A 7,906-nucleotide genomic window follows, 5' to 3' on the forward strand; every position below is an offset into this window, starting at 1 on the left:
CTTTTTCAGGCTCTTCAAGTTTTTCAACACCACTTCATGCTCCTCCTTTTTTGCAGACCGTTTCATGCTCCTCATATTTTTGATACATTTTGATGATCTTCATATTTTTCACACCTTTTCAGGCTCTTCATTTTTTCAACACCACTTCATGCTCTTCCTATTTTTCAGACCGTTTCATGCTCATCTCTTTTTTGAAACCTTTTCAAGCTTTTCATATTTTTCACAACGTTTCAGGCTCTTCAAGTTTTTGAACACCGCTTCATGCTCCTCGTATTTTTCAGACCGTTTCATGCTCATCTCATTTTTGACACCTTTTGAAGCTTTTCATATTTTTCACAACTTTTCAGGCTCTTCATGTTTTTGAACACCGCTTCATGCTCCTCCTATTTTTCAGACCGTTTCATGCTCCTCATATTTTACACCTTGAAGCTCTTCATATTTTTCACACCTTTTCAGGCTCTTCATGTTTTTGATCACCGTTACATTCTCCTCCTATTATTCAGACCGTTTCATGCTCCTCATATTTTGACACTTTTTGAAGCTCTTTATATATTTCACACCTTTTCAGGCTCTTCATGTTTTTGAACACAGCTTCATGCTCCTCCTATTTTTCAGACAGTTTCATGCTCCTCATATTTTTGATACCTTTTGAAGCTCTTCATATTTTTCACATCTTTTGAAGCTCTTTATATTTTTTACACATTTTCAGGCTCTTCATGTATTTCAACACCCCTTGTTGCTCCTCCTATTTTTCAGACCGTTTCATGCTCCTCATATTTTTGACACCTTTTGAAGCTCTTCATATTTCTGACACCTCGTCAGTCTCTTCATGTTTTTCAACACCGTTTCTTGCTCCTCCTATTTTTCAGACCGTTTCATGGCCTCATGTATTTCACACCTTTTGAAGCTCTTCATATTTTGCACGCGTTTTCAGGCTCTTCATGTTTTTTCACAACCAATTCATGCTCCTCCTATTTTTCAGACCGTTTTACACTCATCTCATTTTTGACACCTTTTGAAGCTCTTCATATTTTTCACACCTTTTGAAGCTCTTCATTTTTTTCACACGTTTTCAGGCTCTTCATGTTTTTCAACACCACTTCCTGCTCCTCCTATTTTGCAGACCGTTTCATGCTCCTCATATTTTTGACACCTTTTGAAGCTCTTCATATTTTTCCCACCTTTTCAGGCTCTTCATGTTTTTGAACACCGCTTCATGCTCCTCCTATTTTTCAGACCGTTTCATGGTCCTCATATTTTTGACACCTTTTGAAGCTTTTCATATTTTTCACACCTTTTGAAGCTCTTCATATTTATCAAACCTTTTGAAGCTCTTCATATTTTTCACCCCTTTTCAGACTCTGCATGTTTTTGAACACGCTTCATGCTCCTCCTATTTTTGAGACCGTTTCATGCTCCTCATGTATTTCCCACCTTTTGAAGCTCTTCATATTTGTCACACCTTTTCAGGCTCCTCATGTTTTTCAACACCGCTTCATGCTCCTCCTATTTTTCAGACCGTTTCATGCTCCTCATATTTTTCACACCTTTTGAAGCTGTTCATATTTTTCACACCTTTTCAGGCTCTTCATGTTTTTGAGCACCGGTTCATGCTCCTCCTATTTTTCAGACCGTATCATGCTCCTCATATTTTTCACACCTTTTGGAGCTCTTCATATTTTTCACACCTTTTCAGGCTCTTCAGGTTTTTCGACACCGGTTCATGCTCCTCATATTTTTCAGACCGTTTCATGCTTCTCATTTTTTTCACACCTTTTGAAGCTCTTCATATATTTCACACCTGTTCAGGCTCTTCATTTTTTTCAACACTACATCATGCTCCTCCTATTTTTCAGACCGTTTCATGCTCATCTCATTTTTGACATCTTCTGAAGCTCTTCATATTTTTCACACCTTTTGAAGCTCTTCATATTTGTCACAACTTTTCAGGCTCCTCATGTTTTTCAACACCGCTTCATGCTCCTCCTATTTTTCAGACCGTTTCATGTTCCTCATATTTTTCACACCTTTTGAAGCTCTTCATATTTTTAACACCTTTTCAGGCTCTTCATGTTTTTGAACACCGCTTCATGCTCCTCCTAATTTTTAAACCGTTTAATGCTCCTCATGTATTTCACACCTTTTGAAGCTCTTCATATTTTTCACACCTTTTCAGGCTCTTCATGTGTTTGAACACGATTTCATGCTCCTCCTATTTTTCAGACCGTTTCATGCTCCTCATATTTTTGACATCTTTTGAAGCTCTTCATATTTCTCACACCTTTTCAGGCTCTTCATGTTTTTGAACACCGCTTCATGCTCCTCCTATTTTTCAGACCGTTTCATGCTCATCTCATTTTTGACACCTTTTGCAGCTCTTCATATTTTTCAAACCTTTTGAAGCTCTTCATATTTTTCACACCTTTTCAGACTCTGCATGTTTTTGAACACCGCTTCATGCTCCTCCTGTTTTTCAGATCGTTTCATGCTCCTCATGTATTTCACACCTTTTGAAGCTCTTCATATTTGTCACACCTTTTCAGGCTCTTCATGTTTTTCAACACCGCTTCATGCTCCTCCTATTTTTCAGACCGTTTCATGATCCTCATATTTTTCACACTTTTTGAAGCTCTTCATATTTTTCACACATTTTAAGGCTCTTCATGTTTTTCAACATCGCTTCATGCTCCTCCTATTTTTCAGACCGTTTCAAGCTTCTCATGTATTTCCCACCTTTTGAAGCTCGTCATATTTTGCACACGTTTTCAGGCTCTTCATGTTTTTTCACAACCACTTCATGCTCCTCCTATTTTTCAGACCGTATCATGCTCCTCATATTTTTCACACCTTTTCAGGCTCTTCATTATTTTCAACAGAACTTCATGCTCCTCCCATTTTTCAGACCGTTTTTTACTCATCTCATTTTTGACACCTTTTGAAGCTGTTCATATTTTTCACACCTTTTGAAGCTCTTCATGTTTTTGAACACCGTTTCATGCTCCTCCTATTTTTCAGACCGTTTCATGCTCCTCATATATTTCACAACTTTTGAAGCTCTTCATATATTTCACACCTTTTCAGGAACTTCATGTTTTTCAACACCTCTTCATGATCCTCCTATTTTTAAGACCGTTTCATATTCCTCATATTTTTGACACCTTTTCAGGCTCTTCATGTTTTTCAACACCGCTTCATGCTCCTCCTATTTTTCAGACCGTGTCATGCTCCTCCTATTTTTGACACATTTTGAAGCTCTTCATATTTTTCACACCTTTTGAAGCTCTTCATATTTTTCAAACCTTTACAGGCTCTTCATGTATTTCAACACCGCTTCATGCTCCTCCAATTTTTCAGACAATTTCATGCTCGTCATATTTTTCAAACCTTTTAAAGCTCTTCATAATTTTCACACCTATTCATGCTCTTCATTTTTTACACACTGTTTCATGCTCCTCCTATTTTTCAGACCGTTTCATGCTCCTCATATTTTTCACACCTTTTGAAACTCTTCATATTTTTCACACTTTTTGAAGCTCTTCATATTTTTCACAGTTTTCAGGCTCTTCATGCTTCTGAACACCGCTTCATGCTCCACCTATTTTTCAGACCGTTTCATGCTCTTCATATTTTTCACACCTTTTCAGGCTCTTCATATTTTTGAACACCTCTTCATGCTACTCCTATTTTTGATACCTTTTGAAGCTCTTCATATTTTTCACACCTTTTCATGCTCTTCATGTTTTTCAACACGGCTTCATGCTACTCCTATTTTTGATACCTTTTGAAGCTCCTCATATTCTTCAAACCATTTCATGCTCTTCTTTTTTTTCATCACCGCTTCATGCTCCTCTTATTTTTCAGACCGTTTCATGCTCCTCATATTTTGACACCTTTTAACCTGTTCATATTTTACACATTTTCAGGCTCTTCAAGTTTTTCAACACCGTTTTATGCTACTACTATTTTTGATACCTTTTGAAGCTCCTTATATTCTTCAAACCATTTCATGCTCTTCTATTTTTTCATCACCGCTTCATGCTCCTCCTATTTTTCAGACCGTTTCATGCTCCTCCTATTTTGAGACCGTTTCATGCTCCTCATATTTTTCACACCTTTAGAAGCTCTTCGTATTTTTCTCACCTTTTCAGGCTCTTCATGTTTTTCAACACCGCTTCATGATCCTCCTATTTTTCTGACAGTTTCATGCTCCTCATATTTTTCATCCTTTTTGAAGCTCTTCATATTTTTCACACCTTTAGAAGCTCTTCGTATTTTTCTCACCTTTTCAGGCTCTTCATGTTTTTGAACACCACTTCATGCTCCTCCGATTTTCAGACCGTTTCATGCTCCTCATACTTTTGACACCTTTAGAAGCTCTTCATATTTTTCACACCTTTTCAGGCTCTTCATGTTTTTCAACACCGCTTCATGCTCCTCTTCTTTTTCAGACCGTTTCAGGCTCCTCATATTTTTGACACCTTTTTAAGCTCTTCATGTTTTTCACACATTTTCAGGCTCTTCATGTATTTCAACACCGCTTCATGCTCCTCCTATTTTTCAGAACGTTTCATGCTCCTCATATTTTTGACACCTTTTGAAGCTCTTCATATTTTTCTCACCCTTTGAAGCTCTTCATATTTTTCATATTTGAAGCTCTTCATATTTTCACAACTTTTCAGGCTCTTCATGTTTTTGAACACCACTTCATGCTCCTTTTATTTTTCAGAGAGTTTCATGCTCCTCATGTATTTCACACCTTTTGAAGCTTTTCATATTTTTCACACTTTTTCAGGCTCTTCATGTTTTTCAACACCACTTCATTCTTCTCCTATTTTTCAGCCCGTTTCATGCTCCTCATGTCTTTCACACCTTTTGAAGCTCTTCACATTTTTCACACCTTTCCAGGCTCTTCATGTTTTTGATCACCATTTCATGCTCCTCCCATTTTTCAGACCGTTTCATGCTCCTCATATTTTTGACACATTTTGAAGCTCTTCATATTTTTCACACCTTTTCAGACTCTTCATGTTTTTGAACACCGCTTCATGCTCCTCCTATTTTTCATACGTTTTCATGCTCCTCATATTTTTGACACCTTTTGAAGCTCTTCATATTGTTCACACCTTTTCAGGCTCTTCATGTTTTTGAACACCGTTTCATGTTCCTCGTATTTTTCAGGCCATTTCATGCTCGTCATGTATTTCACACTTTTGAAGCTCTTCATATTTTTCACACCTTTTCAGGATCTTCATGTTTTTCAACACCACTTCATGCTTCTCCTATTTTTCAGCCCGTTTCATGCTCCTCATATTTTTGACACCTTTTGAAGTTTTTCATATTTTTCACACCTTTTCAGGCTCTTCATGTTTTTGAACACCACTTCATGCTCCTTCTATTTTTCAGAGAGTTTCATGCTCCTCATGTATTTCACACGTTTTGAAGCTCTTCATATGTTTCACACCTTTTGAAGTTTTTCATATTTTTCACACCTTTTCAAGCTCTTCATATTTTTCACACCTTTTCAGGCTCTTCATGTTTTTCAACACCGCTTTATGCTTCTCCTATTTTTCAGACCGTTACTTGCTCCTCATATTTTTGACACCTTTAGAAGTTCTTCATATTTTTCACACCTTTTCAGGCTCTTCATATTTTTCAACACCGCTTCATGCTCCTCCTATTTTTCAGACCGTTTCAAGGTCCTCATATTTTTGACACCTTTTGAAGCTTTTCATATTTTTCACACCTTTTCAGGCTCTTCATTTTTTTCAACAGTACTTCTTGCTCCTCCAATTTTTCAGACCGTTTCATGCTCATCTAATTTTTGACACCTTTTGAAGCTATGCATATTTTTCACAACTTTTCAGGCTCTTCATGTTTTTCAACACCACTGCATGCTTCTCGTATTTTTAAGACCGTTTCATGCTCCTCATATTTTGACACCTTTAGAAGCTCTTCATATTTTTCACACCTTTTCAGGCTCTTCATGTTTTTCAACACCGCTTCATGCTCCTCTTCTTTTTCAGACCGTTTCAGGCTCCTCATATTTTTGACACCTTTTTAAGCTCTTCATGTTTTTCACACATTTTCAGGCTCTTCATGTATTTCAACACCGCTTCATGCTCCTCCTATTTTTCAGAACGTTTCATGCTCCTCATATTTTTGACACCTTTTGAAGCTCTTCATATTTTTCTCACCCTTTGAAGCTCTTCATATTTTTCTCACCCTTTGAAGCTCTTCATATTTTTCATATTTTTGAAGCTCTTCATATTTTCACAACTTTTCAGGCTCTTCATGTTTTTGAACACCACTTCATGCTCCTTCTATTTTTCAGAGAGTTTCATGCTCCTCATGTATTTCACACCTTTTGAAGCTTTTCATATTTTTCACTCTTTTTCAGGCTCTTCATGTTTTTCAACACCACTTCATTCTTCTCCTATTTTTCAGCCCGTTTCATGCTCCTCATGTCTTTCACACCTTTTGAAGCTCTTCACATTTTTCACACCTTTTCAGGCTCTTCATGTTTTTGATCACCATTTCATGCTCCTCCCATTTTTCAGACCGTTTCATGCTCCTCATATTTTTGACACCTTTTGAAGCTGTTCATATTTTTCACACCTTTTCAGACTCTTCATGTTTTTGAACACCGCTTCATGCTCCTCCTATTATTCAGACAGTTTCCTGCTTCTCATATTTTTGACACCTTTTGAAGCTCTTCATATTTTTCACACCCTTTCAGGCTCTTAATGTTTTTCAACACCACTTCATGCTCCTCCTATTTTTCATACGTTTTCATGCTCCTCATATTTTTGACACCTTTTGAAGCTCTTCATATTGTTCACACCTTTTCAGGCTCTTCATGTTTTTGAACACCGTTTCATGTTCCTCGTATTTTTCAGGCCATTTCATGCTCGTCATGTTTTTCACACTTTTGAAGCTCTTCATATTTTTCACACCTTTTCAGGATCTTCATGTTTTCCAACACCACTTCATGCTTCTCCTATTTTTCAGCCCGTTTCATGCTCCTCATATTTTTGACACCTTTTGAAGCTTTTCATATTTTTCACACCTTTTCAGGCTCTTCATGTTTTTGAACACCACTTCATGCTCCTTTTATTTTTCAGAGAGTTTCATGCTCCTCATGTATTTCACACGTTTTGAAGCTCTTCATATGTTTCACACCTTTTGAAGTTCTTCATATTTTTCACACCTTTTCAAGCTCTTCATATTTTTCTCACCTTTTCAGGCTCTTCATGTTTTTCAACACCGCTTCATGCTCCTCCTATTTTTCAGACCGTTTCATGCTCCACACATTTTGAAACCTTTTGAAGCTCTTCATATTTTTCACACCTTTTCAGGCTCTCCATGTTTTTCATCACCGATTCATGCTCCTCTTATTTTTGAGGCCGTTTCATGCTCCTCATATTTTTGACACCTTTTGAAGCTCTTCATATTTTTCACACCTTTTAGGCTCTTCATGTTTTTGAACAGCGCTTCATGCTCCTCATATTTTTCAGACCGTTTCATGCTCCTCATATTTTTCACACCTTTTGAAGCTCTTCATATTTTTCATATTTTTGAAGCTCTTCATATTTTTCACACTTTTTCGGGCTCTTCATGTTTTTGAGCACACCTTCTTGCTCCTCCTATTTTTCAGACCGTTTCATGCTCCTCATGTATTTCACACCATTTGAAGCTCTTCATGTTTTTCACACCTTTTCAGTCTCTTCATGTATTTGAACACCATTTCATGCTCCTCCGATTTTTTAGACCATTTCATGCTCCTCATATTTTTGACACCTTTTGAAGCTCTTCATATTTTTCACACCTTTTCAGGTTCTTCATGTTTTTGAACACCGCTTCATGCTCCTCCAATTTTTCAGACCGTTTCATGTTTCTCATATTTTTG

This window comes from Dama dama, unplaced genomic scaffold (assembly GCF_033118175.1).
Source record: "Dama dama isolate Ldn47 unplaced genomic scaffold, ASM3311817v1 ptg000088l, whole genome shotgun sequence".
In the NCBI taxonomy this organism is placed as follows: domain Eukaryota; kingdom Metazoa; phylum Chordata; class Mammalia; order Artiodactyla; family Cervidae; genus Dama; species Dama dama.